Here is a 13,373-nt window from a genome sequence, read left to right on the forward strand (position 1 = left end):
GCCCTAACTCAAAATTAGTCACAAAATTTATTAGGGGGGTGTAAAATGTCCATTACTTCCTTTTAGTAAGGTAGGGTAGTATTATAGTAGGCCTATTGGGCTATTCCATAAAATTGGTGCACACCCCCTATAGAGGAGTAAATTTTCAATCAAAGAAATGTCCGGATTTCCAAGTGTGCTTTCTGAAAACGACTGGATTTCCAGTTGCCAATGTTACTGAAAAAAGCTTGGAAATCCAATCAAATGAAGGAAAAATCACGGAAATGTTGAAAATGAGCTCTCAAATTAAGGATTTCTGATTTTAAACTATTTTTCTGCCGTATTTTTTTGCCTTCGTGCACTTTAAAAGTCTGGATTTCCAACAGTCACGACTGGACAAAAAGTCCGGATATCCGAACTCCTGGGTGTGCATCTATTTTCTGGAATAGCCCAATGCCGATTTTTGTTATTCGCGCAGAGTAACCGTGCATGCGCGTTTTAGGATTTTTTTCGCTATATTAAGGCTACACAGGTACAAGATTAAATAAAGTTCGTCAGTAAAAATCATATCAATGCAAAGTAGGAGTAATGTTCTAACTAGTAACTAGTTTTTAATAACTCAACATCTATGGTTAATAAGTTACAATTAAAAAACAAAAATTAAAAAAATTATGGGGTAATGCCGGACACGGGGTAATCCCGGACACATGATTGTTGCTAAGAGGGAAAGTGGAGTAGGATGATAATCACCTAGAATGTATTAGGTAGTTCTGTTACCTCAAGCATACAACTATGGGGGCTGTTGTTGTTGTCTATATTTTCGAAATAACAAGTGTCCGGCATTACCCCATCTGTATAGAGACGCATGTGTGTCCGGGATTACCCCTCACGGTCCCGATTTAATTTTTCAGTGCTTGTTCTACTAATCCATTTTTAAGATACCAAAATTCATACATCCAGCTAACAATCAAATATCAAACATAATTTTCATCCATACTTCATCTGTGTCCCTTGTCGCATTAACTGTCACCCAGCCAATAAATCACTTTTGAGATAAAAAGTCAAAAATGACAATTTCTGTTTTTTCGTAATTTTCACAAAGAAAGACGAAACCCAAAGCGCTGGTAGTAGTACACGTGAGGTACACCTTGAGGTAGCTAATACCCTAAGGTGGTATAATGGTGCCACCCTTCTCCGTTTAGCTGCAATCGATGTGTCCGGGATTCCCCACAGTCCGGCATTACCCCACTTTCCCCTAGGCCTATCTACTGAAGATAGGCCTAGCATTTAGAATCTCATATAGTCCCAAATTAACGCATATAGTCCCAAATTAAACCAAAACAAAATGTCGCAACATTTGCCATTTTAATTTGATTCTCAGTAGATCATCACCAGTAGGCCTAATTCGATTCGAAAATATATATTTCGCGCAGAAAATCGGTACAATATTAACTAATATTAATTTATTTAACAAAATATTAACAATTTTAGTGTTGAAAATCGTGTTTTACTAGAACTTGTGAATGTGATCTCTACAAATTTGAAAAGAAAATGCGAAAATTTGAGTGATATTTACGATTATATGCGCATGAACAAACGAGGTCAGAACGCGGTTAGCAGTCGGATGTAAACACAGGAAAATGTGTCCTTTTTATATAGCACTAATTTTCTTAAAAATTAGTCGGACCTAAAATGTGTAGTCATTTTCAGAAATGTTATGCAGAATTTTGTTCTAGTTAAGATGATATCAAATATATATTTCAAAGTTGGACGTAACTCGTCTTATGGCCAAAACGCGACCCTATTTAGCACGTAAAGTCTCTGGAAAGCCTTTTTGTGGTATGTACCCTTTATCTCGTTCAGCAGACAAAAACGACAACCAACGGGCATTTAAATTTGAGCTATCTGCAGTTGATAGCAAAATCACACTTATCCGACAAACACCAAAATGACATAAAACAGATAGAGAAATGTAAAAGCTTTATTTCAAAGTTTGTTTCAGTGTCATACAGTATTCGGTTCTTGAGATATTTAAATTTTAATATTACCCATGTAAATCAATGCAGGAGCTCTATAGACACCGGCACCAGAATCGAGCAAATTACGGCATGTCTCGCCACATTTTCTTTTAGTATAAAAATCGGCACTAGGCCGAATGCAAAGCTATAAAGAAATGTTATAAAATGACGAAGCTGACCAAAATTGCTATCTTCAGAAGAAACCAAGCAAAAAAAAATTATAATAATAATATTTAAAAAAATAAAAATAAAAAAAACATTGTCTAGCACGCGTTGTAGATGATGATTCAGTACGGCGCAAAACGGCAAAACTGCATTGAATGGGGTTGCGCGCTCAGAGAAAATCGGCATTTAGGCCGACTGCAGAGCTATAAAGAAATGTAAAAATGACGAAGCTGACCAAAATTTAAAACGGCACTTACAAAGCAGAGATTATCATTTGCCTGTTTCTCTATTTTTGCCTCTTTTTTTCTCCCTTTTTTTTTAAATAGCGCGGCATATAGGCCGAATGCCGATTCGGGCAGAGGAACCGTGCGCGTTTTAGGATTTTTTCGCTATATCTACTGAAGATAGCATTTAGAATCTCATCCCGATTCATTGCATCTTTCTTCTCTATAAGTAATGTTTTACATTATTTTCTCTAAATTTTTACTTCATCATGTAGCGGCGAATTTTTTCTTTCTAATACATTAGTTCCGATCTGAAAGTTTAAAGCGATATTACAGACTCATCACTTTCCGCATCTGACTGTTTCTCTATTTTTACCTCTTTTTTGCCCCCTTTTTTTCTTATAGCTTGGCATATAGGCCGCATCCCGAGAAAGATCTTTTGGTATATTTTTTTATATATTTCATGTTTGTTTGTCTGTTTGTTTGTTTGTTTGTTTGTTTGTTTGTTTGTTTTTTATCTACCCAAGATACCATTTACGGTGCGATTTGCAAATCACCCGTTGCGACATGCATCATCTTCTGTGAACACGCGCGAGCCCACTTACGGCATGCATCATTTACGATCTGCATCATTTTCTTGAACGCGCCGCAAACGGCTATCTTCTGAAGATAGCATTGCGGGCCTAATAAATAAATAGCATTTAGAATCTCATCCCGATTCATTGCATCTTTCTACTCTAGAAGTAATGTTTTACATTATTTTCTCTTAATTTTTACTTCACCATGTAGCGGCGAGTTCTTTCTTTCTAATACATCAGTCCCGATCAGAAAGTTTAAAGCGATATTACAGACTCATCACTTTCCGCATCTACCTGTTTCTCTATTTTTACCTCTCCCTCCCCTTTTTTTTTTTTTAATAGCGCGGCATATAGGCCGTATGCCGATTTTTGTTATTCGCGCAGAGTAACCGTGCATGCGCTTTTTGGGGCGCCCTCTACGGAGGCGTCCCACAATATTGGCATGTACTTGTGAGTAGCTTCTAATTTCAGTCTTACTAGATTTACTCCGCAATTGTTGTGCTATTTTGCTAAAATTATGCCCTTGCTCAGAAATAAATCCACAATATGCTTGGATTTGATTTTATTATTGTTTTCTGTTATGCACAGGATAAAATGGTGTGCGTATATTCTTTGTTTAAAAGACAAAATTAATGGATTTGTAAAACAACAAATAAATCGAGACCTTTGACCTTTGTAACCACTTTGACCTTTGTAACCAGTTTACCGCCTCTTAGAACCCGATAGACGGTGACCAACACTATGGATTACAATAGCCTAATCTGAATGGCATAGTCCAATAAGCTCAAATAAACAATCATAGTGCAAAATTTGACCTAACTTGCAGAGTATGAGTTTTTGTACCCAAAGTTTCAAAGTCAGGCATCTTATCAAGATCAAGATAGTGATAGTGACATAACAATTAACACGCTTATCTTACCAAGGTCTTATCTATCTGCATGGGGTAATTGGAAATTATGGTGTAGCCTATTTGTTTTAAGGATGAAACAACTGGCTCCTTTTGCATGGAAATTAGAACAAATTACTATACAAGCTGTATCAAAAGTTTGGTACCCAGCAGTTTTGATAGTAATTGAAAAGCCTGGTTCTTCCAAATGCAATATCGGGTTCCCTTAAAATGATAAAATGATCAGACCATAAATCTTTTGTGACTGTTTATGACATTAATCAACAAATTATGCGGATCCTAGATGTGTCGAGGATGTTATGTTTATGAACAAAACGTTACGTTTGTATTTTCAACATTGTTAATCATTGCTACGTGTATGTTAACAAATGAAAGTTCTGTAATTATTTTAATTCTTCAATGCTAAGTTAGTAAGTATTCTTTTGGATATCATCAAATTGTAAATCTCTAGTCAGATTTTCAGTGTGTTAACAACTATGTATCAAAGATGTTACGTTCATGTACAAAACATTAACGTTCTTATCTTGTAAACATTGTATACCCATATAGCTACTTTTGAAGAATGAATGTTCTGTAATTGTCTTTTATCCTTCATCTCTATTAGATTTTCAGTGTATTAGCAAGTAGATGATGTATATGTATCACAGACGTTATGATGTATATGTATCACAGACGTTATACATTCATAAAAACTTTTCTTTTGGTCAACATAGGGATAGATCCTCTTCTATACTATCCATCATATACACCCCTGCATAACGAAATTCAACGATATTCAATATCCAAAGCAATATCATCACTACAATATGCCCCAAAATTAAACGCCCCCACCCCACATAATCGCAAATTGACACGACAGCTTCATTCCAATTCAATTTATTTCATCCAAAACGGTCCTGTGATACACCTTCCCCAATCAAACACATTTGTCTTGCATTTGATCATCTTCTACTCTTCCCTAGAAAAAATCATTATGATACCAAATCCCGGGACCAAATCTAAACACCATGCCATGGAATTCACCATATCACGTCCAAGCTCACATAATTTGGGCGCCCCATTCCTTTTTTAAAGGAATTTTTATTAGGATTTTTTTCACTATAGGCCTATCTACTGAAGATAGGCCTAGCATTTAGAATCTCATATAGTCTCAAATTAACGCATATAGTCCCAAATTAAACCAAAACAAAATGTCGCAACATTTGCCATTTTAATTTGATTCTCAGTTGATCATCACCAGTAGGCCTAATTCGATTCGAAAATATATATTTCGCGCAGGGGACAAAGAAAACATAGGCCTGCATTTTATTTCAGCTATATACTAGTATTCAGTAGGTAAAAAAAAAAACCACATGCAATTAAAATTATAAACCAAAACAAAATATAGCAACATTTGAAATTTTAATTTGATCTTCAGAAGATAGCACACCAGTAACATGATTCTATAAAATATCGCTTTAGGGTTCATATACCACTAAATCCGCCTGCGAAGCGGTTTCCGGAGTTTATCACGCCTATAATCCCAAACTTTGCATAAAAATTCTAGAAAATCGGTACAATATTAACAATTATTTTTAGTGTTGAAAATCGTGTTTTACTAGAACTTGTGAATGTGATCTCTACAAATTTGAAAAGAAAATGCGAAAATTTGAGTGATATTTACAATTATATGCGCATGAACAAACGAGGTCAGAACGCGGTTAGCAGTCGGATGTAAACACAGGAAAATGTGTCCTTTTTATATAGCACTAATTTTCTGAAAAATTAGTCGGACCTAAAATGTGTAGTCATTTTCAGAAATGTTATGCAGAATTTTGTTCTAGTTAAGATGATATCAAATATATAGGCTATTTCAAAGTTGGACGTAACTCGTCTTATGGCCAAAACGCGACCCTATTTACTTAGCACGTAAAGTCTCTGGAAAGCCTTTTTGTGGTACTATGTACCCTTTATCTCGTTCAGCAGACAAAAACGACAACCAACGGGCATTTAAATTTGAGCTATCTGCAGTTGAAAGCAAAGTCACACTTATCCGACAAACACCAAAATGACATAAAACAGATAGAGAAATGTAAAAGCTTTATTTCAAAGTTTGTTTCAGTGTCATACAGTATTCGGTTCTTGAGATATTTCAATTTTAATATTACCCATGTAAATCAATGCAGGAGCTCTATAGACACCGGCACCAGAATCGAGCAAATTACGGCATGTCTCGCCACATTTTCTTTTAGTATAAAAATCGGCACTAGGCCGAATGCAAAGCTATAAAGAAATGTTAAAATGACGAAGCTGACCAAAATTGCTTCTTCAGAAGAAAGCAAGCAAAAATAATAATAATAATAATAATAATATTTAAAAAAAAAAAAAAAAACATTGTCTAGCACGCGTTGTAGATGATGATTCAGTACGGCGGGAAACGGCAAAACTGCATTGAACGGGGTTGTGCGGCTCAGAGAAAAATCGGCATTAGGCCGACTGCAGAGCTATAAAGAAATGTAAAAATGACGAAGCTGACCAAAATTTAAAACGGCACTTACAAAGCAGAGATTATCATCTGCCTGTTTCTCTATTTTCACCTCTTTTTTTCCCTCCCTTTTTTTTAAATAGCGCGGCATATAGGCCGAATGCCGATTTTTTAAATTCGGGCAGAGGAACCGTGCGAGTTTTAGGATTTTTTCGCTATATCTACTGAAGATAGCATTTAGAATCTCATCCCGATTCATTGCATCTTTCTTCTCTAGAAGTAATGTTTTACATTATTTTCTCTAAATTTTTACTTCATCATGTAGCGGCGAATTTTTTCTTTCTAATACATTAGTTCCGATCTGAAAGTTTAAAGCGATATTACAGACTCATCACTTTCCTCATCTGACTGTTTCTCTATTTTTACCTCTTTTTTGCCCCCTTTTTTCTTATAGCTTGGCATATAGGCCGAATCCCGAGAAAGATCTTTTGGTATATTTTTTTATATATTTCATGTTTGTTTGTCTGTCTGTTTGTTTGTTTGTTTGTTTGTTTTTTATCTACCCAAGATACCATTAACGGTGCGATTTGCAAATCACCCGTTGCGACATGCATCATATTCTGTGAACACGCGCGAGCCCACTTACGGCATGCATCATTTACGATCTGCATCATTTTCTCGGAACGCGCCCGCAAACGGCTATCTTCTGAAGATAGCATTGCGGGCCTAATAAATAAATAGCATTTAGAATCTCATCCCGATTCATTGCATCTTTCTCTAAAAGTAATGTTTTACATTATTTTCTCTAAATTTGTACTTCATCATGTAGCGGCGAGGTTTTTCTTTCTAATACATCAGTCCCGATCAGAAAGTTTAAAGCGATATTACAGACTCATCACTTTCCGCATCTACCTGTTTCTCTATTTTTACCTCTCCCCCCTTTTTTTCTTTTAATAGCGCGGCATATAGGCCGATTGCTGATGTCTGCAGTATTATATAGAAGGCACATGCATAGGTAGATGTGTGTGTTAGTATATGAGTATGCAATAAGTTATAAAGGTGTTTATGCATGATGCATCTATGAAGATATATATAAAAAAAAATACGCCTATACATGCACTCTTAGAAAAAGGGGTTCCAAGTAGAACCTCAAAAGACTGTTAAGCATGTAAGTTCTAATAAAACTAAAAAGGTTTCTGCAAATGACAGAAAGATCTGTTCCTAGAATGGTCCCAGGCTGAATAAAATAAATAAAACCTACGGTTGAAGATGAATATTGCCTAGTTTGAAGCACAGTTGTGCCCTGCAGTTATCCCGAGCCGTTATATTAAAGTTAGAATTAGAAATATCAAAATATATATTGCAAATCTAACTTTTCCCTTACACATAGGCGTAGATCCCGGGGGATGGGGGGGGGGTAAATTCCACCAATTTGCCTATGTGGGTTTCTGACAAAATTAACCTCATATTTGGTCATCTAATCCGGGCTTCGTGCTGTCTCGTGCACATTTGTTCCGCTTTTGCACTGATTTTCACCAGTTTAGCTTCAATATGGCAAAATTTTTCGCGAGCGTTGCTCGCATTTAACGGTACCATAACAATTTCTGTCGCCAAAAGAGCTGGATTCACTAGACTTCAAGATATGTTTCCATCCCCATGCCCCCTAGCCCTAGTACTATAGGGCCTTTTAAACACACTATAGGCCTACGGTATCCGAGAACCGCTAACCCACTAACCGCTCCACCTGAAAAAAAAGCCTTTTTTTCTGGGGAATTAGCAGTCACTGGGTCTAGCAGTTCCCTATGGATAGGCCTATAGCCCCGGGATATATATAGTCAGGTTTTATAGCATGGTTTTGGATCACCACAGTCAAAAGGCCCTATACTAAGGGCGGCGGAACCGGGGGGGCAGGGGGCCAGTGGCCCCTCCACTTTTTTGGCCGGGGGGCCTGGGCCCCCACTTTTAACCCATAATGTGCTGTGTGTAACATGTCTGGGTGAACATAAATAATCAAATCTCTATTCTAGAACCTTTATTGCTTAAAGTGTAAAAATGATGCACGAAATGACTTTGCAAAATTTTCCAACTCCCCTGTGTTAATAGGCCTATGGATAAACAAATTCCCCTTTTCGCTTCTGTTTTGGATACCCGAACACTAAAAGCAATAATTTATACAATAAATAGATTTTAAAAACTAAAATTGTACACAATAATAGTGCCAGAATGGTCCACCAAATGGCTTCAATTGGGCCTTCAGTTTGCCGCAAAAGTTTCTAATTCTCACGAGGGGAACATCCCCTCAGACACCCCTGCGTTGCGCAAGCGCAACGCGATGGTCGCTTCGCGCCCATTATTGCACTTTTTTTGCATCACCCTGACCCCCCCACTTTCAAAATCGTTCCGCCGCCCCTGCCCTATACTGGATATAGCCAGGTTTTATGATAGGGCCTATTCCGAAAATACCAAACTCGTCCTTCGGACTCGTTTCATGGTTCATTATATACAGGGTGTCCCAAAAAAAAGAGGCCCCTCATTGCGCCCTCTTTTTCTCCTATTTTAGAAAAGTTCATGAAGTATAATGTAAAGAAGCCTTTACCCGTTATCTTTAATAAACCGAAAGAATTATTTCAATCGGCTCATAACTTTTGAAGATATGCCCTTTTAAAGAAATGTATTCGTTTTTCACTCTGTCAACGGAGGAGGTTTGGCTGCTTCAAAGATTGAAAAGTGCATATACCATGCATGAATATAAAACATTCCTCGATGATAACTTTATAAAATAACAACTTTATTTTAGGGAATGGGCTTTACCGGTGGGCTTATGGGTTATGGATTTTGTTAAGTGTCATTAATTTGGGCGAAAGTTATGTGGGATGGGACTTCTTTTGCTATACTTGCAATTACTTATGTTTTTCTCGGTTATTTTTATACCTTTTTGTTTTATTATGTTCTTACTTTACTGTTTCTTGCTTTCTTTTTATTGACAACATAAGTCATTTCTCTTTTTGGAATAAAAGGTAGCCCTGAAAAGGGCTGTTTAGTTTGTCTTTGGTTCTTTTGAAGTGAGTTTACTGTGCTGCTCTGCCCTCTACCTGGTTGCCTCCTTGACCATGTTGACGAATACAGGTTTCAGCCCTAGTCCACATTGCATTAATTGCGTTGCGTACCAACCTTGTGCGCCGGATACTTGCGAATATAGCAGTAATACGTTTGCAAAGATCGTGGATTTTGCCACAAATAAAGAAATCAAGTGGTGTGAGGTCTGGTGATCTTGCAGGCCACTCCACAGCATGACCCATCCCAACCACTCTGTTTGCTGTCCGTGGACAGAGTGAAAAACGAGTACTTGTCTTTAAAAGAACATATCTTCAAAAGTTGCGAGCCGATGAGGGGCCTCTTTTTTTTGGACACCCTGTAGCATGGTTTTGGATCACCATAGCCAAAAGACCCAGTGGGGCTAATCCCCCCGGCTATCCCCCCAATGTCAAGACGAAATCTACGCCACTTCCCTTATAAGTTATAGGCCTATGATATATCAAACAATGTTGAGAAAATAGATATGAAAGATTTTGAAACTTTGAAAAGAAATTATAGCCACACCAGACTATACACAGGGCCGGATTTACCATAGGGCCAAATGGGCCCGGACCCAGGGCCCCCAAATTGCCCTGTGCAGTGTGCATCTTCCATTGCAGCCGAAAAACACCATGTTTTGGGCCAAAATATGGTACGAAAATTGCACAATTTTGCGCGCTTCTCGCGCACTATAGCCTGTAACATAGCAAAATTCAACTACAATTTGTGCTAAAATAGTCTAAACTTCGCGCGCAAATGTCCTAGTACAATCTAAAAACTTGGCCACTTGAGTGCACATGCCTTCCTCACGGTGCGTTTGGGGCCTCCCAATTTTGGCCCGGCCCAGGGCCTCCAAAGAGGTAAATCCGGCCCTGACTATAGGCCTACCCCGCACAGTGTCATCGACCCTATATCTTCATGGCAGGAATCGCCATGGTAGGTTAAATCCACAGCCACGATTAGCCATTTGGTTCAAACCTTTAAAGCTCTTTTAAACTAATAATTAGTCGAGGGACATAACTAAGGCTACTCACAATAGCCGGGTAATCGATCTTGGTTGTGCGTGATTAAGCTTGTATACCCCATTGAGGTCAATGGTCATCGACTTTATACTGCCTACAGTGAGTGCAGCTGTACTACACGCTGCACGCTGTAGTCCATAACAGGACCAACGCAATATAAACCCGGGGGGGGGGGCACTCGAATTTTTTTTTGGTAGGGGTGTGCCACCGCCAGTTTCGAACTTGAGGTCTAAGGAACTGATCGGCCAGCCAAAAAGGAGGGTCTAGGGAACTGATTGGCCGGTCAAAAGGGGGTCTTGGGAACTGATTGACTGGCCAAAAGGGGGTCTTGGGAACTGATCGGCCGCCAAAATCTGAAAAATCTCGGAAACTAAACCCGCAGGCCAAACCAGGGTTCAATTTTGTTGCGTTTTTGCCACAGATTTTTGAAGGAATCGATTTCACTTTGAATTGTGCATTAAATTATTAATCAGGAAAATCATTAATGCAAAATAGGTCTGGTTTGGCCCATTACGATGGAAACCTCAAAAAGCAAAACAGCATTCAAATCAAAATTACTAGACCCTGTAGACCTACAATCTATGCTATTAGCCTACTGATAATTATAGCAGCATTACAAAAGCCCACCATAAAAACAAACCCACAAGAATTATTTTTTCAGTGCCGAATAGAAAAACATTTAGACTACATTGAACTGTCATGCTTATACCATGAGATGATTGAGTGAAGTGTGCAGAATTTGACAGCCATTCCACCCCCGATTTTACTAGACCAGTAGATCGTAAATTACCTTTTAATTCATTGTTTATGGAGAGCTGCAAGGATGTGTACATAATTATTAAGGTACTTTTCCTCATATTTGGCAATTTTATTCCAAAAAGAGATCTCAAAATCATTTATTTCTAGCTAAATGTTCACCAGCTGGACTCTCGCGATCGGCATTGCTGCAATGTTTATTTCATGATGCAGTCATGGTCCATGGCAAAGGCGATTCGACCTTTGTGGCATTAAACCCAGTTAACAGGAAATTAATCCAGTAAATCGATTCAGTAAAGCAAATAAGCTCATGCATTCGATCACTAACGGCAACAAGCTTCGGTCGATTACCCCAGCTGCAGCGTGTGTAAACTCTAATTTGCATAGAGGCTGTACGTGAAATTATTGATTGGCTTCAAACAAAGGATTTGAACCGGTGCACGTAATCATGGCGCAGTGCAGTCCATTCAATCAAATGTTGTCATCAACCTATTTGATCGCAGTGCATTGTTATGTGTGTGAGACGAACTGTCGCGGTTGATTGCAATCAAACAAACGATGTCTTATGTATTACTTTGTTCCGTGATGAAAATCGTGATGTTTTATTCAATCACTCTTGAAAATTGTATTTCTTTTGTAGGCCTATTACTTTGTTTTGTGATGAAAATCGTGATGTTTTATTTCATCACGCTCTAAACAATAATTATAGTTACATGCATTTCAAGAAAAAATCTTATTAAAACGGTAGGCCCTATGTTGTTTAGAAAAATGTAGAAAGTGATGATGATGATGATGTCGATGATGATGATGATGATGATGATGATGATGATGATGATGATGTCTCCAAAAGTGTCCCGGTTTGTTTTTCTTGCCCTAAATCGTGCGTATCTATTAATAAGGCACTTCAATAATCAATAATCAGTCCCGTGACGGCCTCCACTAACTAGCTACTAACTTGGGTTTATGGGCGCTGATATTTCATGTTCACTGTCACTTATTTATCAGAAAAGTGCGACCATTTGTCAATCACCTACAGTACCCAATTTCGGCATACTATATAAGAAACTCATCATGATGATTGCCAGAGAATAGTTAAAATGTAGCTTGTACCGTTTTTTTGTGGCATCCTTCAGAAGTGAGCGGTCCGATAGCAATATTTTCGGTCAAATCTCCATTCAATTAACACGGGGAGTTGGCTAGCTATGCCTTGCCCTCACTCATATTTTACAAAAGTGCGACTATTTCTGAACATCTAACCTAGCTGTAATTTTAGGTCATGTTAGAGAAATATATTTGCTAGAAGTTTGGAGAATAGCTAACATATTGGCTGGTTATTTTTCACACAGTGATGTTAACTAGGCAAGTGCCCATTCTTCCAACGTAGATCATTTGTAAAGGTCACGCGTCAATGGTGAGAGCACTGTGTATTGTGTATAGGAAAACCAGAGAAGATGTAATAAAGAGGAGGGTCAACGGAATTATATCCTTGAGATAATCCCGTAGGTAATCCTGTCGCATCTATTCATAGTCCTTTATTCTCAAGTAGTTAGACATCCACTTGAAATATCCTATGATGTTATGTGTGTGACCGCCCATGGTTGACCAATTTTCACTTCAGAATTGAAAATATTTCCCATGTTTCTATAAAGAATTTGTTAAAAGTATGAAACGTGTGTGTTAAGGACCTGCTGCTTGGATGGGATACCACATGTGGGTAATACAAGAAAGAAATCGAGTGCTGTAAAATTTCCCCCCAAATCCACCGTTTTTTGTAAATATATAAATTTCTAAAGAAGAAATTTTTAGGATGTTTTAGAGAGGTGATGATTGTTGATCATTTCTATTTTATTATTTTATATATTTTCCTGTCATTTCCTGCCAACCTAATAAAGATATTCTGATAATTGATAACATTCTTTATCTTAAATAATAGAGTCTGAAAGTGGCAACAAGTAGCAAAAATTATAATTTGCCATAGAACTTCAGTCATATTTTATCTGAAATCTGACTAGATGACAGGGTCTGCATGCATGCTGTGTATAGCATGATGACATGCACACACTGACCTATCCCTAAAAGCAGTTAGCTGCAACTTGTGTATCACACCCATCCTGGGTTCAAACCCTATTGTGGTATTCTATTGTTAAGCAGCTAAATAGGGTGATTCATCATTTACTTTGAGTGT

This window comes from Amphiura filiformis, chromosome 4, assembly GCF_039555335.1.
Source record: "Amphiura filiformis chromosome 4, Afil_fr2py, whole genome shotgun sequence".
Taxonomy (NCBI): Eukaryota; Metazoa; Echinodermata; class Ophiuroidea; order Amphilepidida; family Amphiuridae; genus Amphiura; species Amphiura filiformis.